Genomic DNA, 27,438 nt, shown 5'->3' on the forward strand with positions numbered 1-27,438 from the left:
ATGACCTAGCAATCCCTCTACTGGGTGTATATAACCTGAGAACACCAAAATTCAAAAAAAACCCACATGCAACCAATGTTCACTGCGGCACTGTTTACAAAAGCCAGGACATGAAAGCAACCTAAATGTTCATCAGCTGAGGAATGGGTAAAGAAGATGTGGTACATATATACAATGGAATACTACTCAGCTATAAAAATGAATGAAATTCGGTCATTTGCAGTGATGTGGGGAGAAGGCAACGGCAACTTAGCAGCAGCAGTGATGTGGATGCACCTGGAACCCATTATACAGAGTGAAGTAAATCAGAAAGATAAAAACAAATATTGTATATTAACACATATATATGAAATCTAGAAAAATGGCACTGCTAACATATTTGCAGGGCAGGAATACAGATGCAGATGTAGAGAATGGATTTGTGGACACAGCGGGAAGGAGTAGGGGCAACAAATTGAGAGAGTTGCATTGACATATATACACTGTTGTATGTAAAATAGACAGCTAGTGGGAAGCTGCTGTGTAGCACAGGGAGCTCAGCTTGGTGCTCTGCGATGATCTTGAGGGGTGAGATGGAGGCAGTGGGTGGGAGGGAGGCTCAAGACAAAGGGGATATATATATATATAGCTGTATTACCCAAATGCATGACCAGAAAATGAAAGGAATATAGATCACTAAATGAAAATATATAGCTGATTCATGTTGTTGTACAGCAGAAACTAACACAAAATGTAAAGAAATTATACACCAATTTTTTAAGTGGATAAACAGTAAGTTTTTTAAAAAGTAGATACAAAGTGCCTACATTCTTCCTGTATGTAGCAGGTACTTGATAAATGTTAACCCTATTCTCTTTTATATGTGTTTTTAAAGAATTTTATGCAACATATTATCATAAACAAATATGGAATGAAGCTGCATGTATGCCTTTACAGTGTGATTAATACCTTTCCTACAGCAGAGAAGTAAATGTCATTGTTTACTTCTGAAATCCTTATGATTCATAGCAGTTGCTATAGTTATCAGGTTATCTCCATGATCTAAATGAAAAAAATCTGAGAAATTGTGCAGTTATTCTGAAGTCTATATCTGCATCTTTAACATATATACATAAGGCTTAAGAGTTAGAATTCACATTTCCTGAAATAGCTGGCCCTGATCATTTACTTTTCTTTCAAACTGCTTATAGTGTGTGGTTAGGACTACTTAGGCCAAGCTACAATAATGAAATTTAATACTGTGACTTTTCTTCCAACTTAGAAAGAGGATCTCTTTTTTCCTGGGATTGAAGCTGAAACTCCTGAGAGCCCACCTGACAGTGAGTGTAACACAGAGGGAAGTAGAACTGGCCCCTGGATCCACTTGGCCCCTGGATCCAACGATGCCTGTAGCAGGCGTGCCTGTAGCAGGCATGGTTGAATGAGGAGGATCATGTCTACACTTTTCAGTTTTATAAGCCTATATATTCCTTATTTTCCCGGACTTAATTTGAATAGTGTTTCTTTCTGTCTTTGGACCTGAAAGGGTGCTGTCAAAATGTAATGACCACAAGAGCATATAATTTGGAATCAGACAAATTAGATCTCTGATCTAGTTTCGGCATTAAGAGATAATAATGCCTTCCTAGTAGGTCTATCATGAGGACGAAATAGAATAGTATTATCTACAAGTGAGAGACACTGAGTACACAGGTTCCCTTTTTTTTATCTCCCCTGTAAGCTATATATTTTTTGAAGTATAGTTGATTTACAATGTTTCAAGTGTATAGCAAAGTGATTCATCTATCAGTTCAGTTCAGTTACTCAGCCATGTCCGACTCTTTGCAACCCCATGGATTGCAGGACACCAGGCTTCCCTGTCCATCACCAACTCCCAGAGCTTGCTCAAACTCAAGTCCATCAAGTTGGTGATGCCATCGAAACATCTCATTCTCTGTCATCCCCTTCTCCTCCAGCCTTCAATCTTTCCCAGCATCAGGGCCTTTTCCAATATATCAGTTTTTCACATCAGGTGGCCGAAGCATTCAAGCTTCAGTTTCAGCATCAGTTCTTCCAACGAATATTCAGGACTGATTTCCTTTAGGATTGACTGGTTGGATCTCCTTGCAGTCCAAGGGACTCTCAAGAGTCTTCTCTAACACCACAGTTCAAAAGCATTAGTTCTTCGGCGCTCAGCCTTCTTTATGGTCCAACTCTCACATTCATACATGACTACTGGAAAAAACATAGCTTTGACTATACAGACTTTTGTTGGCAAAGTAATGTCTCTGCTTTTTAATATGCTATCTAGGTTTGTCATAGCTTTTCTTCCAAGACGTAAGCATCTTGTAATTTCATGGCTGCAGTCCCATCTGCAGTGATTTGGGAGCCCAAGAAAATAAAGTCTCTCACTGTTTCCATTGTTTCCCCACCTATTTGCCATGAAGTGATGGGATCAGATGCAATGATCTTAGTTTTTTAAATGTTGAGTTTTAAGCCAGCTTTTTCACTCTCCTCTTTCACTTTCATGAATATTAGGGTACATATATCTTTTTGAACTAAAGTTTTCATCTTTTCTGAACATAAGTGGAATTGCTGGATCATGCAGTAACTCTATTTCTAGTTTTTTAAGGAAACTCCATACTGTTTTCCATAGTGGCTGCACCAATTTACATTCCCATCAACAGTGTAGGAGGGTTCCCATTTCCCTGGGACCTCTACTGATATCACACCCTTGAGTTCTTACATAATGTTTTCCTTTTTTATTGCTCATTTTAAAGTTCTCCATTTACACCCATATATAATGTGAAGTCATCTGAACCTAAATTAAAAATGGAGAAGGATATTTCGTACAGCTGGTAATATAATGTTCCCCACCTAGTTTCATAAGAGAATCAGTTTAGAGAGCAAGAATATTTGTCTTCAATAATACAGACTCAAAAGGATGGCTATGAATTTGTATTGCTCTTCACACAGTCTCTACCTTTTTGGTTTATATCTTCAGTGTAATATGAATTTAATCTTATTCAGGTTCTGGTCACATGGTACAGTTTCTTTGTCTTCTTAGATATAATCCATGTATAGAATCTCCTCTATTGGCACAAAAGATTTACTCGTCTTTTATGATCATATTGGATTTCAGTTAAGTAGTTTGATAATCAGACAGAATATAATTAATCATTTATAGGATCATCTAGGCTAAACATAGACATAGTAAAATACAGTGAATATGTTTATGCCCATCTAAATCTCTGTATTAATAAATGTGACCAAATTATACAATTCAAATGATTTTCAGGAAAACATTCCTGGCACAGAGGATTAGAAATATGTTTAAACTAAATTTAGAATTCAGGAAAAGCAATCCTACAGCTTAGTTTCCATTATTGTTTTTCCCTTCAACTAAGCTCTTTAAGCTGAATAAATTAAAGTTCCCAAGATGTTTAAACAGTTCAGTATATAGTAATATATTATGGTTTATTATAAAATAGAGCTGTAAAAGCATTGCCAAGTTGTCCCTAATACCTACATGGTCATAACTGGAAATCTCTAACAAAAGCATCAATATCTTACTTACTCCTTAGTTTCAGCTCCTTATCTGTAATTGTTCACCTCCCTCTTGAGAGTCTCTCCTCCTTTCCTAAAGTCTCATCCTTCTCTCTGGAGAACTGTGTCACAGTCATGAAACCAAACACCAACCTGTCAGGCAAAATGTCACTTTCTATTGTATAATAATCTATCTAAACTAATTGCATAAACCTTGATTTTTTTCATTCTTTTAAAAAGCTCATCATGGTATGTTTCAAACTGTTTCAAAATTAAAGAAAGCAATGCAATACGTCTTTAAAGGTAGGGAATACCTAGTACCATATATATTTCTTAAAGCAGTAGAAAAACTTTATTGTTGCTCTTTTGTCTTAGCATGGTGCTTACTTTATAATCTTTATCAACTGTTAATAAGGATTTGCCTCACTTCACACTCACCTCATCTCTATTTTCTCCCCATTAGCAGCATGACCATATGTTGCAGGACAATACTTCGAAGTATTGATCCAACACTGCCCCCTTCTCTATCAAGACCCTACTTTTTAGTACTGGCAGTTTGGCTTGAAGACTCAGTCTAGGAGAGGGAAGGGATAAAGTTAGAAAACAAAAGCATGTAAAACAGAAATGTGCTTAGTCTCTCAGGCGTGTCCTTCTCTTTGCAACCCCATGGACTGCAATCCACCAGGCTCCTCTGTGCATGGGGATTCTTCAGGCAAGAATACTGGAGTGGATTGCCATGCTCTCCTCCAGGGGATCTTCCCAACCCAGAAATCAAACCCATGTCTTCCACATTGCAGGCAGATTCTTTACTGTCTGAGCTACCAGGGAAGCCCGAAAATTCTGGAGTGGGTAGCCGATCCCTTCTCCAGGGGGTCTTCCCAACTCAGGAATCAAACCAGGGTCTCCTGCATTGCAGGCAATTCTTTACCAGCTGAGCTACCAGGGAAGCCCCTAAAACAGAAATACCTGGAAAAAATGTGACAGAGTTTTTCTTAGACTCAATTTTAGAATTCTTGTAACTGGGGAGAGGGAAGACCAGAAAGGAGAGAAATAGGATAAAGTAAGTTGGGGCCCTATATCCTGTAGCCTTCCAAAGACCTGAGGGTGATGAATGGATTCGAGATAGGCTTAGGATCTTTGAACACAGGGGACTTGCGGCCTGCTTTCTGTCTAGACGATAAAGACACAGCAAATCCCCACAGAAGGCTAATGTGTTAGTTGTTTGCTGAGTACTACAGGTTGGTTCCCACTCATCTAAGCTCTCCCTTATATTACAGGGGCTAGAAGTCTGGAAACTACATTTCCCAACCCACCTTCCCACCTCCCCTGCCCCAGCCCTTGTGGGCAGGTTTCAGTTCATGACCTGTGAGTGGAAAGAACTTGTACGAGATTAAAGTGAAATGCTGGGACAACTGGACAGTCACAAGCGAAGACTGAATTTGGACCCCAAATCATATATAAAAATTAGCTCAAAATGGATCTAAGACCTAAATCCATGAAGTAAAACTATAAAATTGTGATTTTGCAATGGATTCTTAAATAGGATAACAAAATATAGGCAGCAAAAGAAAAACCCACAAATAAACTAGACTTTATCAAAATCAAAAAATTTCAGATGCCAATAGACATTATCAAAAAGTGAAAAGACAGCTTACAATACGGGATAAAATATTTGTAGATCACATACACGATAAGGAACTTGTTATCTAGACTCTATTAAGAACTATTGTGTGCCATGTGCTGTGCCAAGTTGCTTCAGTCATGCCCGACTCTTTGTGACCCTACGGCCTGAAGCCCACCAGGCTCCTCTGTCAATGGGATTCTCCAGGCAAGAATACTGGAGTAGGTCGCCATGCCCTCTTCCAGGGTATCTTTTTGACCCAGGGATAGAACTAATGTCCCTTGCTCAGTAGGCAGGTTCTTTACCACTGAGCCACTTGGGAAGCCCACTGTTACCATATGACCCAGCAATTCAACTCCTAGGTACTATATACCCAACATATATACATCCACACAAAAACGTATACATGAATGTTTATATCAACATTATCAATAATAGCCAAAAAGCTGAAATAACCCAAATGCCTATTAACTGATGAATGGATAAGTGAAATGTGGTATATTCATACAATGAAATATTATTCATCAATAAAAGCAAATACTGATACATGCTACAACATGCATGAACCTTGAGAATATGCTAAGCAAAAGAATCTAACCACAAAGGATGATATATTTCAAGATCCTATTTATACAAAATGTCCAGAATAGTCAAATCTATAGAGATGAAAAGTCAGTTAGAGTTTACCTAGGGTTGGGGAGGGGGATGGGGGGTTGAGGGGTGACACCTAAGGAGAAGGAATTTCTTTCGAGGATGATGAAAATGTTCCAGAATTGACTGTGGTGATGGACGCACGACTCTGAATATATGAAAGCTAGTGAATTATACACCTTAAATGGCTGAACTGCATGGTATATAAATTATATCTCAGTAAATCTGTTTTCTAAAAACAGATTAAAGTGAGGAAGAAAGGCAGGGCCACAAGTAGAGGGGTGCTAGAGCAGTGCACCCCTCTAGCAACTGCACTGGCTCTGCAGGGGTACAAGAGCATAGGTCAGAGCGATCCAGGATCAGACATGTGCGGTCCCCGGCAGGGCCTGCAGCAGCTTCCTGGAGTCCCTAAACACTGACTAACACCAATTTCCTCTCCTTCCTTTTTTTCTCTTTCATTCCTTCCTGCAAATCTGTAGCTTAATTCCCTGGGTTAAATCTCACTCTGCTTGAAATTCCTAAAGTGATTTGTTTTCCTAACTAAACCCTTGCTGTTATTATTGCCTAGAGAACATCCAGCCGCCTTGTTCTCTTCCTAACAAATTCCATATTTCATGCAGGTCTTCACTCCTCCCCAACATAGACAAATGCCTGACAAGACTGTGAGTCTCCCCCCACCCTTCCCGCCTCAGCTTCAGGGTTCAGCCTGATTTTGGTCTAAGGGTAATCCCATTCTTCTCACTAAAAAGTTGGTTTAGAAATAGGCCTGTGGCCCAGTTATACAAACAAAAGATAAAAAGAGGTTTGCCAGAGACTTCTAGGAACGTTCTTCATTCTTAAGAAAGAAGCATGAAAAACCAATTATATAAAAGAGAAAACCCTAGTTTCTGCAGGCAGCTATCATATAACCTAGACAGTAGCCCACCTTAGAATGAGGATGACTGGCAGAAGGCAGAGCAGAGCGAACCCAACTCGTTAACTGTTGAATCTACACACTCTGAAGCTCACCTCACCTCTTGAAATCTAAAAGGGGCTAATAACTTGCCTCAAGGCAATTTGAGGTAACTTTCCTATCATTGCTGGAAACATCTTAATTTATGCCCTGAGCCACTTTGAAATGGCAGCCCCTCCAGGCAGAAAGGGCATGAAATAACTCCTTAGTTTCCCACACTGGCATGAAATATTATGTAAAAGGTACCTCTAAAAACTGAGAAATTTAGCCAAGATGGGGCTGGTGGACCTGGAGGGGACTGGCAGCCAGGATGAGAAGACACTAGGCAAGAACTACACAAAAGCAGAGATGAGGTAGGAATGCAGACATCAAGAGAGAAGGGTAATGACAACCAGGAACCAGATGGTCTCCTAGATCACAGCAAATGCCACACAGGACAGATGATGACCCGGGCTGCACCCTCCCTTCCCCGCACCTGCATCCCTCAAGCCTTAGGAGGAGGATAAATTGACTGGATTAATTTCCCACCAACAAACAGAATGGAAGTTCAAAATGAAGATTGATGGATCATGGGAAAATGAAAGAAGTTATGGAGGGAGAAAATCATAGCCCAAGGAGTGTACCTCCCACTCACGCAGAACTCTTTCTTCGGCCACTGAGCGGCAGGGTAAGCATGATCATCTTGATTCCCAAGCCCACCCAACATTTACAACCTTGTCTTCATGGAGGGTTACAGTCCACCTTGTCAAATCTTCCTCTGCAACTTACTCTCCTCTGCAACCTACTCTCATCTGGAATTGTTCAAAGTTCAGGCTTAAACCATCTCATGAATGGAATTTATATTACAAGAGGCTCATGGGTGCAATCTTGATTGGAAGGCTTAGTATAGAACTCTTGCCTTCAACCACTCCATTACCACTGTCTTCCTGATCAAAAAATGGATATATAATTAGGTAAGAGAAACTCAGAGAAATGCTTATATATTCTGTTCCACCACCCTAAGCCTTTTTCCTTACATGTCTTCCAAAGTCACACTGCTCCAAATCTGAAGAGAATACACTTTAAATCATTACTGATGGATAATATGCAACTTAAAGTTGGTCTAACTTGGAATGTGAAAGTACTTACCACTCTTTTCTCTGACTGAGTTTGTAGAGTTTAAGTGGCACAGTGCTTGAAAACAACTGTTGTCATCATATAATTTCTTATTTCTTAATGTTCTTCTTCACTGAGTCATTCTTCTTCATGTCATTTGGTCTCTATTCTGAAATTAAGAAAAATTTTCCATTTTCATTCCACAGGGAAGAGAATTCACTACACAAATCACGAATACTGAACACAACTAGAAAAGCAAAGTTGAGTATCAGATTGATGGTTCTGTATCTTATTCCTGTTATCATCCTTCTATCAAAAAAATTTAAACCTTTGCATGTGCAGAAAATAATTTAATCTCTATATTTCACCACTACGTTAAATATATTCTTTCGTTGAGCATTGATAGAAAATTCTACTGATGCAGAGGAGCATATTTTAACTTTCCATAAATGTGAAAAGGTGAAATTCTTTGTGCTAGCACTCACAACTTTATAAATGGATATTTAGTAATTATCTACATACCTACTACAAAGAAATTTAAATGAAAACTGGACATTCTATATCTTGTCACTGAAAATCTGAGTTTCTACATAAGTCTAGTTGCTAAGGACAAAACTTTCTTATAATATGTGAAGGTTTATTTTTAATATTCTACTAACTGCTGACTTTCAACTTTGCAAATAGACCATGTGTTATGGATTACTTTGTTTGTTGAAATGTATACTTAAAATTAAAATATTTGCTTAAAATCATTGTAAATGTTTACTTAAAATTATAAACTATATTTTCTCTAACATGCGGGTGTTACCCACCAACTTGATGAGACTAAACCCATCTGGGCACCACCTGATCTATCTCAAATTATTCCAACCTGAGCAGAAGGAATGAAGGGGATTTTATTAACATTAACCTTTCTTAACATTTAGAAACATGGCTTATAAAGATTTATTTAAAGGCTCTAACAGCTAATTTTAAAGCACTGTTCCAGGCACAGGTCCCCAGAGCCTTCTGGGCACCGTGGGGGGCAGTGAAGGCAGTCTGCACTTCCCAGAAGGTGCCAGTGGTTGGTGTGAGATGGAGCGGCAGAGCTGATGGCAGTTCTCTCCATCAGCTGGTGGGGCTGTGGCAGCAGTGTTTCTCCTAGGCCAGTTCCATGGCACACAGTTTTCTAGAATCTACTAGATGAAGTGCTCCCCACAAACTAAGGTATAAACCATAAAAGAGACACGGAACCCAACAAATGGACGCTCCAACATGAGGAAAAGGAACGTTCCTAGGATGACAATGAAGGGAAGGTCCTGAAAAAGTGTGACAGCAAGTGTGGAGAGTAACCAAGTCCAGTGTGAAGTGAAAAGATGGTCCAGGATGCATATTTTCAAGAACTGAATTCCTATACTTTTTTATGAGTGCTTGACTGAATTTAGAGGTTCATCCTTTTGGTTTTTTACTCTCTCTCTTCCTCATTTCTCTCTGTCTTCCCCTCCCCCCTTCTCCCCACCCCCATCAACTGCATCAATCACAAAGCAAATTTAAAAGTGAACAATTATTAACTCCCTCCAAAAGTAAGTTGTATATGAGAGGAAATTATTGGACACTGTGTATAAGAATATTTACATAGACATACTAATTTTGACATTCGATATTGATAGAGTCAAAAATATTGTCAGTGACGAGAAGAACGTGAAATGCGTGCTCATTTATGGGGTGTGTATTTGTGTTGGGGGAGGAGTCTGGTTGGGGTTTGAGGAGTGGATCAGAACCCTAAACCTTACTTTTCACAATAGGAAGTGAAGTGATAATCCTCAAAACTGAAAGAAAAAAGTAAAACCTGCTCAAAGTGTTGGAAACTATTGACTTTGGGAGTTGGAAGCAGAAGCTGAAAAGAGTAAAGCTGAGAACTGTTACAATAAGCTAGCAGAACTCATCATATTTAAAGTATGTGTAACTCTGACAAAAACAAAGATTAAAATTTTAGAGACAAACAGTTTTTAAATTTCCCCAAATTCCATCATTATGTTCATTAGACTTTCACTGAGTTTATACATAAACATTATATGAAGAACTGACATCTTTATAATTCCGATTATTTCTCTCTAAAAATATGGTTAAGACTTATTTCTGTCCTCAGAGTTTTATCATCTTGTTATATGTTCTATGCATTTTCCATTGTGTGTGTCAAAGCATGCTATATTACTCTTTGCTATTATAATGACATCTTTTTCCATTACGTATTATAACTATTACTAGCATATAACAATTTTTCTATATTTATTTGTATTTATTATTTATAAAATGTATACTATTTATTCTATATTTTCTCATAACTTGCCAGCTTACTGAACATTTCTAATATTTTTCAACTGTCTTTAGTTTTTTAGATAGACAATCATATAAATGCACAATTATAATTGTATAATTTTTCTTTCAAATATGTATAATATTTCTTTTAGTTATCCCATTACATTGGTTAGAATTTGTTCAATACAGCTCTAAAAATAAGAGAGTGGCTGTGTTGCTTTCAACTTGAATGGATATAATCTTAGTTTTCTCCAACATTATTTTTACTGATTTCAGCAAACATTTGACCATCTGTTTCTCCTATTTATAGTATTTCCCTATCTAAATATTAGTACCTCTTCATACTTTATTATTTATCATTTAGCCTTTGTCTAGTTATCTATTTTTCTCCTTACAATGTATGTTCCTAGTGGTATGGAACAGCATTTTGTCTTATGCCAGAACTGAAAAGAATGGCTGGCTCAATAGAAATTTGTTAAATGAATGAATGAATTGATCAATGATGGGCAGGTCACCTCTATAGACAGTCAGATGCTCTATCTCTTTCAATCTGTGAAAAGCTTTAAGAGCTGTCATAGTATTAAAATACTTTCACATTTATGTAATAACATTACTTCAAAGTGGTATTTAACTGTATTTCCTAGTGTTTTACTTTAAGTGTTTGCATCTGTACTTATGAGCATGAACTGTAGCTTTGTTATATGTTATCTTTGTCAGGTTTGGTTTTTTTCTGTTAACCATATTAAATTAATTAAAATATTTCATATGTTTGCTCCATAACTGCTTTAAGGTTACATGAATTAACTGCTAAATTAAGAGCATTCATGGAGAAAGTAATCTGCATCCTGATGCTTCTGCAACTTCTCATCTCAAGTCATTATTCTTCTATTATGTTTCATTGCTCTTTATTATGTAAGATGTATGTGACAATGCTTTCATTAAAGTTAAAACTATATGTAAGTGTAAAGACTAAAAATATGAGGTTCTCTCTCACCCCATACCAGAGTTAACCATGATTAACAGCTTAATACTTTCATTTCAGTATTTTTCCTGTGACTTCCCACACATGTGTGTGCATATGTGTATAAAAATAATGGAGGTATGATCCTGAAATTTACTTTTTTTCATCTTACACATATATATTAAAATATGAAATTAACGTCCTATATCCTTGTTAATAACTGTATGGTATTTAACTGCTCTTCTGATGATGAATATTTAGTTTTTTCCCATTTTTCAATATAATAAATATTCCTGCTGTGATCATTGCTGTACATAAAACTTCAAGTCTATGTGCATGAGAAGTAGTCTTTACAATAAAGACTGCCAGCTCAACAAAAATGAGCAGTTTTATCTTACTCAATGCTCAAAAATTTCTCTCCAAAAATTGTTTGCTCTCTTACCCTCCTATCAATAGAATATCAAAGTGCCCCTTTGCCACATCCTTATCAACCCTGGGTGTTATCAAGCTTTTATATGTTTACTAATCTGATGCATGAAGGTTGATTAAAATGTATCATTAATTTACCAATGACTTGGCACATTTTCGTAGAGTTTATTGAACATTTGTATTTCTTTTATGTAAATTGTTTTTCATACCTATTGCTAATTTTTCTACTGGAGTGTTTTCTTTTTCCTATTGATTCATACTGACATTCAGTTCAGTTCAGTCACTCAGTCATGTCCGACTTGTTGCAACCCCATGAATCGCAGCATGCCAGGCCTCCCTGTCCATCACCAACTCCCGGAGTTTACCCAAACCCATGTCCATCGAGTCAGTAATGCCATCCAACAATCTCAACCTCTGTCGTCCCCTTCTCCTCCTGCCCGCAATCCTTCCCAGCATTAGGGTCTTTTCCAATTAGTCAACTCTTCACATGAGTTGGACAAAGTACTGGAGTTTCAGCTTCAACATCAGTCCTTCCATTGAAAACCCAGGACTGATCTCCTTTAGGATGGACTGGTTGGATCTTCTCGCAGTCCAAGGGACTCTCAAGAGTCTTCTCCAACACCACACTTCAAAAGCATCAATTCTTCGGTGCTCAGCTTTCTTCACCATCCAACTCGCACATCCATACATGACTACTGGAAAAACCATAGCCTTGACTAGACGGACCTTTGTTGGCAAAGTAATGTCTCTGCTTTTTAATATGCTGTCTAGGTTAGTCATCAGAGGAGGCAATGGCAACCCACTCCAGTACTCTTGCCTGGAAAATCCCATGGACGGAGGAGCCTGGTAGGCTGCAGTCCATGGGGTTGCAAAGAGTCGGACATGATTGAGCGGCTTCACTTTCACTTTTCACTTTCATGCATTGGAGAAGGCAATGGCGACCCACTCCAGTAATCTTGCCTGGAGAATCCCAGGGACGGTGGAGCCTGGTTGGCTGCCATCTATTGGGTCACACAGAGTCGGACACAACTGAATGACTTAGCAGCAGCAGCAGCAGCAGCTAGGTTGGCCATAACCTTCCTTCCAAGGAGTAAGTGTCTTTTAATTTCATCGCTGCAATCACCATCAGCAGTGATTTTGGAGCCCCCAAAAATAAAGTCTGACACTGTTTCCACTGTTTCCCCATCTATTTCCCATGAAGTGATGGGACCAGATGCCATGATCTTAGTTTTCTGAACGTTGAGCTTTAAGCCAACTTTTTCACTCTCCTCTTTCACTTTCATCAAGAGGCTCTTTAATTCTTCTTCACTTTCTGCCATAAGGGTCGTGTCATCTGCATATCTGAGGTTATTGATATTTCTCCCGGCAATCTGGATTCCAGCTTGTGTTTCTTCCAGCCCAGCGTTTCTCATGATGTACTCTGCATAGAAGTTAAATAAGCAGGGTGACAATATACAGCCTTGACGTACTCCTTTTCCTATTTGGAACCAGTCTGTTGTTCCATGTCCGACTCTAACTGTTGCTTCCTGTCCTGCATACAGGTTTCTCAAGAGTCAGGTCACGTGGTCTGGTATTCCCATTTCTTTCAGAATTTTCCACAGTTTATTGTGATCCACACAGTCAAAGGCTTTGGCATAGTCAATAAAGCAGAAATAGATGTTTTTCTGGAACTCTCTTGCTTTTTCGATGATCCAGCGGATGTTGGCAATTTGATCTCTGGTTCCTCTGCCTTTTCTAAAACCAGCTTGAACATCTGGAAGTTCACGGTTCACGTATTGCTGAAGCCTGGCTTGGAGAATTTTGAGCATTACTTGACTAGCGTGTGAGATGAGTGCAATTGTGCAGTAGTTTGAGTATTCTTTGGAATTGCCTTTCCTTGGGATTGGAATGAAAACTGACCTTTTCCAGTCCTGTGGCCACTGCTGAGTTTTCCAGATTTGCTGGTATATCGAGTGCAGCACTTTCACAGCATCCTCTTGTAGGATTTGAAATAGCTCAACTGGAATTCCATCACCTCCACTAGCTTTGTTCATAGTGATGCTTTCTAAGGCCCACTGGACTTCGCATTCCAGGATGTCTGGCTCTAGGTGAGTGATCACACCATCGTGATTATCTGGGTTGTGAAGATCTTTTTTGTACAGTTCTTCTGTGTATTCTTGCCACCTCGTCTTAATATCTTCTGCTTCTGTTAGGTCCATACCATTTCTGTCCTTTATGGAGCCCATCTTTTCATGAAATGTTCCTTTGGTATCTCTAATTTTCTTGAAGAGATCTCTAGTCTTTCCCAATCTGTTGTTTTCCTCTATTTTTTGCATTGATCGCTGAGGAAGGCTTTCTTATCTCTCCCTGCTAATCTTTGGAACTCTGCATTCAGATGGGAATATCTTTCCTTTTCTCCTTTGCTTTTTCGCTTCTCTTCTTTTCCCAGCTATTTGTAAGGCCTCCTCAGACAGCCATTTTGCTTTTTTGCATTTCTTTTCCATGGGGATGGTCTTGATCCCTGTCTCTGTACAATGTCACGAACCTCCGTCCATAGTTCATCAGGCACTCTGTCTATCAGATCTAGTCCCTTAAATCTATTTCTCACTTCCACTGTATACTCATAAGGGATTTGATTTAGGTCATACCTGAATGGATTAGTGGTTTTCCCTACTTTCTTCAATTTAAGTCTGAATTTGGCAAGAAGGAGTTCATGATCTGAGCCACAGTCTGCTCCCAGTCTTGTTTTTGCTGACTGTTTAGAGCTTCTCCATCTTTGGCTGCAAAGAATATAATCAATCTGATTTCGGTGTTGACCATCTGGTGATGTCCATGTGTATAGTCTTCTCTTGTGTTGTTGGAGGAGAGTTTTGCTATGACCAGTGCGTTCTCTTGGCAAAACTGTATTAGCCTTTGTCCTGCTTCATTCTGTACTCCAAGGCCAAATTTGCCTGTTATGCCAGGTGTTTCCTGACTTCCTACTTTTGCATTCCAGTCCCCTATAATGAAAAGGACATCTTTTTTGGGTGTTAGTTCTAAAAGGTCTTGTACGTCTTCATAGAACCGTTCAAGTTCAGCTTATTTTATTAATATAATATAGATATATCCCTATGCTATGGGTTGTCTGTTAATGCTATTTCTTTGTGTACAGATGTTTTTCATTTTTATATATTTAAATGTGACTATTTTCCTTTATGACTTTAATATTTTATATCTTTGATACGATTTCTTCACCCCAAGCTTACGAATGTCTTAATGCCTTTTTTATATTTTTACCTGATAATTTCATGGGGCTTCCCAGGTGGCAGAGTGGTAAAAGAGTCTCTTGCCAGTGCAGGAGATGCAGGAGATGTGGGTTCAACCCCTGGGTTAGGGAGAGCCCCTGGAGAAGGAAATGGCAACCCCCTCCAGTACTCTTGCCTGGAGAATTCCATGGACAGTGGAACCTGGTGTGTTATAGTCCGGGGTCGCAGAGTCGGACATAACAGAGCATGCATGCATGCATGCATGCGTCTGATACTTTTATATCTAGTCTTTTGTATATAGCATAAGGTATGTGTCTAACTATTTCTCTCAAAATGGACAACTAATTACCTCAACTATACTTCTTTCAAAATAAATAACTGAACTTCACCCTGAGTGGAAAGGTAATTGAATGTTTTCCAACTAATTTACCATCTTTATCATTGATAGCAACTAGTATTTACATATTCTTCTAAGTTCTGACCGAGTGCTCTTCTAAGGGCTTTATATATATATTAACGTATTTAATCTTCACAACAATCATAAGATACAGGTGACATAGTGGTCCTTATTTTACAAATAAGGAAACTGAGGCATAGAAAGTTTAATTAACTTTCCCAAGAATGCACAGCTACTTTGTGGCCTGGCTTGTGATTTGGAGTTTTTAACTATTATATAAAGTAGCAGTGTATACTCCTATTTCTAAGTTCTAGTCAATCTTATTAATCAATATCTCTGTCTATATTTGTACCAACCCTATACTTTCACAATTATATTTTCAAAAATGTTTTAATTTCTAAAAGAAGTTTCTTCCATTTATTTCTTCTTAGAATTTTCCATGCAATTACTACCATTTGACCTACAGAATGAACTTGTTAAGTCTAACAAGAATGATTAGGATTGTATTACATTTCTAAATTAACTTGGGAAAGATTAATATCTCAAAAATATTGTGTATTTAGGAAGGGGCTATCTATCTGCATCGATTGAATCTTATTACATCTTTTTTCCTACAGTTTTATAGTTTCCAATAGATGAATCTTACATTTTTGTTAGACACTTTACAGTTTTTATTGTTATTGAGAATGGATTCCATGTTTTCTGTTTTATTCTTTAATATATTATCAATAATATATAGGAAAGCATTGATTTTTTCCTCTGCTAATTTTGTATACAGTCATCACACTGAACTCTTTACTGCAAGTAATCTTTTATGCAAATAATTATATTTGTGTCTTTGTCTTATAGTGGGTATATATATACACACACACACATATATTATTCTTTTTGCCTTATTGCATTACAGTCTGATTCCACTTAAGGTTAAAGAGCAATAATGCTAGGAGCTAATTTATCTTGTTTCTAATGTTAGCAGGAATGCTTCACATTAAATATGATATTTGCTTTTGGTATATGCTAACCTTTGGAGAAGACTCTTGAGAGTCCCTTGGACTGCAAGGAGATCCAACCAGTCCATCCTAAAGGAGATCAATCCTGGGTGTTCATTGGAAGGACTGATGTTGAAGCTGAAACTCCAATACTTTGGCCACCTCATGCGAAGAGTTGACTCATTGGAAAAGACCCTAATGCTGGGTAGGATTAGGGGCAGGGGGAAAAGGGGACGACAGAGGATGAGATGGTTGGATGGCATCACTGACTTGATGGACATGGGTTTTGGTGGATTCTGGGAGTTGGTGATGGACAGGGAGGCCTGGCATGCTGCGATTCATGGGGTCGCAAAGAGTCGGACACGACTGAGCGACTGAACTGAACTGAACTGAACTGAACCTTTACCAACCTAAGAAAGTTTCCTTCTATTAATCACTTGCCAAGACTTATTGTTTACTTGTTTTTAATCAAGAGTGATTGTTGTATTTCAACAAATATATTTTTGCTCATATTGAAATGTCATGAAGTTTTCCTCCTTTGATCTATCTACTTAGTGAATTACAGTAATGGATTCCTTGTGTGGAGTTATCCTTGAGTTAATTGTATTTACATGTGTCGAGAGCTATGAATACACATTTAAGATTGTTGTATCCTCCTGACAAACTGACTTTTCTGTTGTGAAATTTGTTAATAGGAACATCTAGTGCTTTTGCATTGAATATTATTATTAATTTGGTTTAATGGGCTTAATTCTGCCATCTTGCAATTAGTTTTTTATTTGTCCCATCTCCTGTTTGCTTCTTTGTTGGTTCTTTTCTGCTTTATTAGGCCAATAAAATACTTTTATTACTCCATTTTATTGCCTCTTTTTCTTTCTCTCTCTCCCTTTCTTTCTGTATATGGATGTGTATACTAATGATTGCTCTTAGGATTATAGTACACATCCTTACTTATCACAGGCTATTTCTAATTAATATTATACCATTTCATGTAGAATATAAGAATCTTCCAACAATAGAACTCCATTTATCCCATGCAATTCTTAACACTACTTATCATAATTTACCATTGCATATGTTAGAAATGCTATAGCACAGTTATTATTTTTGCTTGAGTCAGTCAATTATCTTTAAAAAAAATTTCTTTAAATAAAATATATTACATTTACCATTTTCAACAATCTTTATTTCTTCTTATAATTCTAAGTTTTATCCTCACCCTGGTGAACTTTCTTTAGCACTTCTTTTAGTGTGTGATGACTATAAACAAAGTCTTTCAGTTTAGAGTCATCTAAAAAATATGTCCTCCCTGTCCCTCATCATATCCCAAAGTTTGCCCAAATTCATGTCCATTGCATGAGTGAGGCCATCCAGTCATCTCATTCTCTGATGCCCTCTTTTCCTTCTGCCCTCAATCTTTCCTAGCATCAAGGACTTTTCCAAAGAGCTGGCTGTTTGCATCAGGTGACCAAAACACTGGAGCTTCAGCATCAGTCCTTCCAACGAGTATTCAGAGTTGATTTCCCTTAAGATTGACTGGTTTGATCTCCTTGCTGTCCAAGGGACTCTCAGGAGTCTTCTCCAGAACCACAGTTCAATATTTTTTAATTGATACTTTCTTATAACTTATATTTCTCTTTTGAGATTTCCCACTTGTTTGCTCATTATGTCCATGTTTTCCTTTAAATCCTTGAACATGTTTATAGTTACCATTTAAAAAATTAAGTCCTAACTCCAAAATTTTAGTTATCTCAAGATCTCTTTCTTTTGCTTGTTTTTTTGTCTTTATTATGGGTCCCATTTTCCTACTTCTTTGCACATGCAGTAGTGTTTTTATTGAATATTGCATGTTATGGACAATATAGTGTAGAGCATCTGGATTATGCTGTCTCTCCTTTAAAGGTACAACTTTTTTTTCTGGCCAGCAACTACATAGCTGGATAATTCTCCTGATTCATTGGGCTTCACTGTATGCTTTGTTTGGGCAAGTATATATTAATTTGACTTAACTATAGGATATGGTCTTACTCCTGGCTCCTAAAGAGTAGCCTTTCTGAGGTCTCAGTTTAATGACTGATGTGTTCAGTGAAGTTTTTCCACTATGACTGGACCAAAACTTCAACATCTTTTAGCACTGCATAATCTCTGGCATTTCTATTCATTTCTTAACTCCACATCAGCTGCTGTTTTGTTGGATCTCGAGTTCTTGCAGAATCTTAATGTAAGTCTCAGACCAGCTCTTAGTCAAAGAGCTATAGAGAACCTGTGCATTGACTTCTGAGACCTTCATCTGTACAGCTTACTTCTCTCAGAAATCCTATTCTGCTAAATCCAGCTACCTTTACAACCCCTCTGTTTTAATTTCTACATCCTCAGCTCAGTGAGACTGATGTTCTTCACTTGGCTTCACATCCCTGTACCACATTCAAGGAAGTGCCCATAGACAAAAAACAAGGTTGAATGTGGTGCTTATCTCATAATGTCTGGACTTTTCAGGACTCTAGTCCTGCACTGCCTATTCTCCAATGCCTATTAATAAAAAGAGCCACCACATATTTTGTTCAGCTTAAAAATGGAAAAGTAAATTCAACAGCAGTTACTCCATGACAGCCTGGAAGTACATGTCTAATAGAGGAAATTCTTATTGTTTTACTCCTTGCATCTTATTTCATCACTTCTTTTTATTTTATTTTTTGCTACTACCCCACTAAACACACTGACATATATACCCACACTTTGGCACTTTTAGAATAATAATGCTTTCTATGTGGTTTTTTCTCTCACAGTCTCATTGAAAATTGATTTTGCTTAAAAAACTTTTAAACATGTTTTAATTTGTTCCCTATCAATGTCAATGTCAAATTTACAGTTACAAATATGGATCCTCATTGTCTGACGTTGAATCTTTACCATATTTTACTTTCTCTTTTCCACCTCTCTTCCCACACAATATTTCTAAGGAAATTTTTTTATCGAATATATTTTTCTTTTTAAAATTCTTTGTTATAAATTGACTTAGTTTCTTCTTTAAGGTCTACTTTAAGTTACATTTTTTCCAAAAAGCATACATGAGTAATATAATTTCTAAACTCTTAAAAATCTGAACCAGGCTTTCATTTGGCCTTGCATTTAGATAATAGCTTGGTTCAGTCTATAATTCTTAGAACATAATTCTTTTGCTTCAGAAGTCTTTATATTCTCTCTGAGGTTTTCTGGCATTCAGTTCAGTCGCTCAGTCGTGTCCGACTCTCTGCGACCCCACGAACCGCAGCATGCCAGGCTTCCCTGTCCATCACCAACTCCTGGAGTCCACCCAAACACATGTCCATTGAGTCAGTGATGCCATCCAATCATCTCATCCTCTGTCATCCCCTTCTCCTCCTGCCCTCAATCTTTCCCAGCATCAGGGTCTTTTCCAATGAGTCAGCTCTTCGCATCAGGTGGCCAAAATATTAGAGTTTCAGCTTCAACATCAGTCCTTCCAATGAACACCCAGGACTGATCTCCTTTAGGATGGACTGGGTGGATCTCCTTGCAGTCCAACGGACCCTCAAGAGTCTTTCCCAACACCACAGTTCAAAAGCATCAATTCTTTGGCGTCAGCTTTCTTTATAGTCCATCTGTCACATCCATACATGACCACTGGAAAAACCATAGCTTTGACTAGACGAATCTTTGTTGACAAAGTAATGTCTCTGCTTTTCAATATGCTGTCTAGGTTGGTCATAACTTTCCTTCCAAGGAGTAAGCATCTTTTAATTTCATGGCTGCAATCACCATCTGCAGTGATTTTGGAGCCCCCAAAAATAAAGTCTGCCACTGTTTCCACTGTTTCCCCATCTATTTCCTATGAAGTGATGGGACCTGATGCCATGATTTTAGTTTTCTGAATGTTGAGCTTTAAGCCAACTTTAAGAGGCTCTTTAATTCTTCTTCACTTTCTGCCATAAGGGTGGTGTCATCTGCATATCTGAGGTTATTGATATTTCTCCCGGCAATCTGGATTCCAGCTTGTGCTTCATCCAGCCCAGTGTTTCTCATGGTGTACTCTGCATATAAGTTAAATAAGCAGGGTGATGATATACAGCCTTGACGTACTCTTTTTCCTATTTGGAACCAGTCTGTTGTTCCATGTCCAGTTCTAACTGTTGCTTCCTGACCTGCATACAGGTTTCTCAAGAGGCAGGTCAGGTGGTCTGGTATTCTCAACTCTTTCAGAATTTTCCACAGTTTATTGTGATCCACACAGTCAAAGGCTTTGGCATAGTCAATAAAGCAGAAATAGATGTTTTTCTGGAACTATTGCTTTTTCGATGAACCAGCAGATGTTGGCAATTTGATCTCTGGTTCCTCTGCCTTTTCTAAAACCAGCTTGAACATCTGGAAGTTCACGGTCCACGTATTGCTGAAGCCTGGCTTGGAGAATTTTAAGCATTACTTTACTAGAGTGTGAGATGAGTGCAATTGTGCGGTAGTTTGAGCATTCTTTGGCATTGCGTTTCTTTGGGATTGGAATGAAACTGACCTTTCCAGACCTGTGGCCACTGCTGAGTTTCCCAAATTTGCTGGCATATTGAGTGCAGCACTTTCACAACATCATCTTTCTGGCATTAGTGTTGCAAATAAGAAAACTAATGTCATGTTTTTAGTGACCGCCCCCCTTTTTTTTTTACCGTTGGCTGCTTCTAGCATTTTCTGTTTATCCAGGACATGGAAAACCATCTGAATATGATTCTTTTTCATTCTACCTGCCCAGTCTTTGGTAAGCTTTCTCCATGTAAACAATGCATCCGTCAACTCTGAAATTATTTTTAATTATTGTTTTTCATTCATCCATACTATTTTCTCTTTCTGGAACTCCTGTAACAATATTGCTTCTCCTGCTTTAAGTTTTTCTGCCTCTCAACTTTTCTCTTGAATTCTCAATTCTTAGAGTTCTAGAAGAATGTCCCATAGTTACTTTTTCTTTTTTCCTTCCATTTATTTATTCAGCTTCATCAGGTCTTAGTTGTGGCATGTGGGATCCTCGTTGTGGTGCACCGACTCTCTAGTTGTGGCACGTGGGCTCAACAGTTGTGGCACAGAGGCTCTCAAGTTGCTTCTCATTGGCTCCAGAGCACATGGGCTTCAGTAGCTGTGGAATGTGAGCTTAGTCGATCTGCGGCATGTGGGATCTTAGTTTCCTGACCAGGGATCGAACCCACATCTCCTGTATTAAAAGGTGAATTCTTAACCACTGGACCACCAGGGAAGTCCCAGTTGCTCTTCTTTTTTATGTTTCTCGTTTATTTCTTGATTTTTACTCTACTTTTTAAACAAAATTAATACATGATGCTTTTGAACCTAAGAAAATAAGTTCCCACCACCCTCGAGTTCTCCCCTTTATTCTACAGCATCTCTGTTTTACTAGAGGGTATTTAATCTGAGTGCTCAACATTTGACTCCTTTCATTTGAGCTACTGAATATCTCAATTTCCCTGACAATTTTTCTCTTAGAGAGGAAGAATCAGTTTTTCCAAGATGTACACTCAAAATGGGACCAGTGGATCACCAGCGATCCCCTCATTCACTCTTACCTGTGCTAGTTCCGTCTCTGACTGTTAGCTTCATAGATGCAGGTGAGAAGTTTCTGATCATATCACATAATGATCTTTTTATATTTCTTTTACATCCCTTGGGTGGTTTCTTTATGAAACAGGAAAGAAGAAGACAGCAAACATGTAATTAGGATACCATCTTTGTCACAGCAGTTCCCATTTATTTTCCTATACTGTGACAAGAAAATTTTATATTTGTTTCCCACTTAAAATCCTTTAAAAGAAAAGTTGGATATATTCCAAGCTCCTTCCTTATAGACAAGAAAAAAGGTTGTTCTGTTTCCAACAATCTTATGAAAAGAGACTCTTGTGAAGAGGAAGAGGGAAGACATTTTTAAGTTACTTTCCTCCCACTGAAAGCACTTTGACATGCTTTCCTTGAAACCATCTTTACAGTCTTGAATTTACTGTGGACTTCTATGTGCGACTGCCTAAACAAGGATAGGGAAATGTGTCCATGAAAGTTAACCTCTGCTGAATACAACCATGAAGTAGAAAAAACACTGGGAACATCTGTATTTTATACTGCCAATATGTTCTCTCCTTTTCTGGAAGCACAGGATGTCTTTACTCTGTCAGCTGCAAAAATATTATCTCTCTGCAGGAATGAAACAAGTGTGGAATATATATTATGCTACCACATTACATGCATACCTAAGCAGAAAACAAAGAAAATAATCATTAAATATATAACTCAATTTTGCCTCCAGGGACAGATAAAAATTTTTATTATAATACCCAAATGGTACAGTACATAAATATACATGAGAAACGTGATAGGGCCAACCTAGGCTCTTTTGGCCAGATGCTAGTGGCTAAAAATTTATCATCGAACCTCATCCTAATCTTTTTCCCTCTCACAGACATGAAGTAGGCTATTTTTTTATAAGGGCCCGGAATTTGGGGCAACGAAGACCAAAACCCATCACCATTGTTCAGCAGATCATTAATTTCTAAATGTCTGTGGGAAATTACTATTGACTGATATCTTTCAGTTTAATTTCAAACATAATACCTTATACTGTTTACTTGAATAAAGAAGATAGTTAAAAGAAAACAGTAACTAAACTGGTATTTAATAATTTTAGATGATTCTAGAGGTTTAGTGATGTTTATCCATTTTTAAATCACTAACTTTTTATTTGGAATCTTAAATCCACTTTGATGGGCATTCTGCTGGCAGCTGCTTTATTTAAGACTCGAGCTTATACAAACAAAAATAAGAGAGGCTTTTACCTAGATTACAATTTACAGTTAACTTTTGCAGATCACATGACTCACTTGAATGTATAAATCTCTACAATTCCATTATTCATGTTTCTTAAAAGAAATGCTTTCAACCAGAGAAGAGGTTAAACAGGAAGAGGTGTTCTCGATGAGGAATCTTGATGTTGCTCAGTTATTTGCAACATGTTGGAAATGGCTCTTCTAACACTAGTTCTGTCTTTGAAAGCCCATACAGAGCAATGACATGACTTTCCTAGAGGTAATAAGTGAAAACCTTCCCAGGATAATGCCACAGACTTACTACTTACTACGTAAGTTGCATTTTTATTGAATTATCAAATTGAAACATTTGTCAACACATAGTGCACTGTTTCTTTGTATTTTCACATTCACTTACTCCATTTTAACTCTGACAATGTCTTCTGCACTATTTCTTCTCTATAAGAAAACTTTTGGAGTCAAATAATCTATCCATATAAAATGTATTACAGTCATCCTCCACAATACAGGGGGTTAAATTTATTGTTACTCTAATCCGCATTGCTCTGCCTCTGCACCAGACACTCAAGTGTCTCTGGAAGCCTCCAAAAGGTGTTCAGCAAAGAAACTATAGCCTCTGGGATCATCAGGGCTTCCCTCTGAGATGCTGTTCAGTCTTGCACTAACGTTGCCTCCTGGGAGCAATTCAAAGCTATCACACTCTTAATACACCAAATAACTGTGCTGCATTCCCTTCATATTTTATAAAAGTCTTCATAAAAACAATGACTTCATCATCAGTTATAGTTCAACTTTTCACAGGGCTCAAAAATTAGTCCTTGGGCCATGTGGGAGATAGCACCAATAACGCCTCACCACCTGTCCCTCTCCCAAGCCTTAGAACACAACATCTCTTTAAACCAAAAAAGAAAAAGGAGCAAAAAGAAAAAGTGAGATCACCCAAACAGACACCCAGGCAGACTCCAGATCCCAGTTTCTGCTCAGCCAGAGCTCCTTACTTCATTTGTAAATATTCAAAGATCACCCCCTCATCAATGAACAACCTGCTATTGCTCCATGAACATCCTACCGGCATGCTTACCTGAAAATTAAGCTAGCAGAGAGGAAAGCAAGTGAGGAAACGAGGAGAGGCCCCCATCCTCCTCACCTGGGCCCTCAACCAGCAGTCACCTTTGGTCTCCCCAGTTGCATGTGCCAGTAAATTCTCATTTTTGTTTAAGTCAGTTAGAATTTGGTTTTATATCACTTGCAATTGAAATAATCTTGACTAATATACTAATAATTATCAAATTCCATTGGGTTATGTAAATATCATTGCCTTGGGAACTTGAAACAACAAATTGCTGAGATTTCCAACCATGAAAACTACAGCCTGATGAGTGATTTAACTAAATGTGTACATATAGATCACTCCCCAAGCTACATACATAGAAATAAGGGGAGACAAATCTAAAGGAGATATAGGGGGAAAAAAAAACCCCCAAAATTTTGCGTTTTGAAACAATGTATTAACGAAAAGACATGTGCCCAATGTCTAGGACTGGGAAGATAAATGATTCCATTTTATGTTGTTATTAAATTGTATTACTCTTCATTAAATTTAAACGCATTTAGAGGAATTAAGCTTATCAAAAACTTGGCAGCGTAATATAAGCGATGATTCTTTGTTTATTTGACAACATCCTCCTGTGAGTTGATTCACAATTTTAATTTTGGAAGACAGTATTTCTTTGATGAGGACTGACAGAATGATGTGAACTGCTGCATCATTTTGCATGAAGTCATATTGACTGTGAAAGGAAACAGGGGCCAAGTGACTTAACCAATTTTTCAAGGAGCATTATGAAAGTAATGTTTCTATATTGTCAGAGGGATCACATCAAATTAAGAACTGAAATTAAACTTCAGGAGACAGTCTCCTATCCTTTTGAAGATAAGCACAATGGAATTCTATAAAAGGAAAAATTCTAAATATTCTTAGTGGAAAAAAACTATCTTGAAAAATATATTTAAAAATCATATATCAATACCAAGCACCTATTTTGGACACAATGGTAAACAAAATAAATACATGAGACAACTTGCAGCCTAGGGAGAGAGGAAGGATTAATCCAATCACAGAGAATTATAATTTCAATTGGGATAAATGTTACCAGAGCAATGTGCCTACCAGCATAGGAGACAGCACTCTAAACAGACAGACCAAGGATGGATTTCGTGAAGCAGTGATATTTGAAGAATGAACAAGCACTAAGTAGGTAAAGAGAGAAAAGGGCATTCCGGTGAGAGGGACGAGCCTCTTCATAAGAGTGCAGAAGAGCAGGGTAAAAATTGGAGGGCTGAGAGGACCCTGCACCCAGAGCCGAGGGGAAAGAGGTGAAGAGTGAGGAGCGGCGGACTGAGAAGGAGTGGTTTAAAGTGTTAGTCACTCAGTCATGTCCAACTCTTAGTGACCCCATAGACTACAGACTGCCAGGCTCCTCAGTCCATGGAATTTTCCAGGCAAGAATACTGGAGTGGGCAGGTAGCCATTCTCTTTCTCCAGAGGATTTTCCCAGCCCAGGGATTGAATCCGGTCTCCTATATTGTAGGCAGATTCTTAACCATCTGAGCTACCAGGGAAGTCTGTAGGAATGGTAAGTTTCCTCCTAAAACAATGTACAGAACTTGAAGGGTTGTAAGTGGAGCCTGGAAAGATCAATTTTGCATTAAAAAAAAAATCCTTTTGGCTTCAGGCTGAATGACAAAATGGGAGGTGGAGTCAGGACGCTGGCAAGGGAAAATGGTAGCTGGGCTGGCTAAGAGTGGGCATGAGGTCAAAATACAGAAAAGCAGAGACAGAATCTGTCAGGCAGTTTACTTTCATCATGTACTGAGAATCAGCACCATGAAATCTGACTGAAACAGTAGGGAAGATTTCAAATATATAAAGAAAAGTAGACAGAATAATATAATGACACTCTCTGTACTCAACACTTAGCTCCAACTCTGGGCTAAATTTGTTTTACCTATACCCCTACTCATTTTTCTACTCCTATATATATTTTTAAAATTATGAACATTTCAAACTTTCAGAAAAGTTGTGAGAACAGTATAACACCAATTTATCATCAATCTAGATTAACTAATTGTTAATATGCTGTTAACTTGTTCTACATATGTGTGGTGGTGGTGGTGTTTAGTTGCTAAGTTGTGTCTGACTCTTTGTGACCCCATGGACTATAGCCCATCAAGCTCCTCTGGCCATGGGATTTTCCAGATAAGAATTCTGGTATGAGTTGCCGTTTCCTTCTCCAGGGGATCTTCCTAACCCAGAGATGAAACCTGTGTCTCCTACATGGCAGGTGGTTTCTTGACCCTGGAGCCACCAGGGAAACCCATTTAATATACAGTTCATATTTTAAAAACATCCTATTTGTCCTAATAACTTCCTCTATAGCTGGTTTTACCCCTGATCCAGAATCCAAACAAGGATTATGCACTGCATTTTATGGCTCTGCTTCTCTATCTTCCAATCTTGAACAGTTCCTCAGCCTTTTTGTCTGTCTTAACACTGATGCCTTTGAAGAATCCAGGCCAGCTACTTTGTGGCTGTCCTTTAATATGGGTTTGTCTGTTTCCTCATGATTAGATTCAGGTGGCACATTTGGCAGTACCATCACATAGGTGGTATTTTGTCCTTCTTCGTGTATCACATCGGGAGCCATATGATGTCAGTTGTACCACTGTTAATGATAATTCTTTCACTTTTTCAACAGGTTGAATTCATATCCTGTAGACATAATCCATTACTGAGGAAACCAGACAAGCGCTGCAAAATATAATTTCTATTTCCCTGTGAGCATCTTAATGCCAAGAGACATTAACATAGGTCATTTATAAAGACAAAGCTTTGTCAGTTTTATTCACGGAAGGTGAATATAGATCATAAATAGACACCGTCTGGGAATGAATATCCCGCAGCAATTAGAAGTCGGGACACTTGGAAAACTGGAATCCTAAGAAGAAGGAAAGTGTGGAGGTGAAGGGTGTGGCCTCAGAAACCAGACTGTCGGGGATGTGATCCCGGTCATGCTGCTCACCGCCTGTGTGACTTTGGACAAGTGACCTGCACTTTATGGATGTGCTTCCACATCTGTGACATGAGTGATCAGAGAACTCACCTTCTACAGCTGATATGGGCACTGAGTTGCTACATATGCAATGTCTGACACACAAGCTCTCAGCGGTGTGATGCTGATGCTTCCAGTGCAGGACCCTGTACTGACTCAAGGAAGAACTTAGGTCTTCTTTGTTAAAAAAAAAAAAAAAAAAAAATACTTCCTGAAAGTTGGACCCTGTTAGAAATATAATATGGCAAAATGTCAACACGTTTGCATAAAATCACTAACATCACCATCTAATAGGAACGACTTAGGGCAGAAGAGTTTGATTTTTAACCATCAGCTAACAAGCTCTTTTATTTCCCAAAT

The 27,438-nt window shown here is 38.2% G+C and overlaps 1 protein-coding gene across 2 annotated transcripts in view; it reads right to left on the reverse strand.

Annotated features, from left to right (window-relative positions):
- Positions 1 to 27,438, reverse strand: part of MEGF10 (multiple EGF like domains 10) — a 536,959-nt gene that overhangs the window by 189,935 nt on the left and 319,586 nt on the right. For both annotated transcript variants that reach the window (XM_081504085.1, XM_081504088.1), the window contains 2 exons: positions 21,719 to 21,827; positions 7,878 to 8,013 (listed from right to left, as the gene is read on the reverse strand). The gene's annotated coding sequence lies outside the window, so the exon portion shown is untranslated. The remainder of the gene's footprint in view (positions 1 to 7,877; positions 8,014 to 21,718; positions 21,828 to 27,438) is intronic.

Source organism: Giraffa tippelskirchi, chromosome 6, assembly GCF_054371585.1.
Source record: "Giraffa tippelskirchi isolate mGirTip1 chromosome 6, T2T-mGirTip1v1.2.pri, whole genome shotgun sequence".
In the NCBI taxonomy this organism is placed as follows: Eukaryota; Metazoa; Chordata; class Mammalia; order Artiodactyla; family Giraffidae; genus Giraffa; species Giraffa tippelskirchi.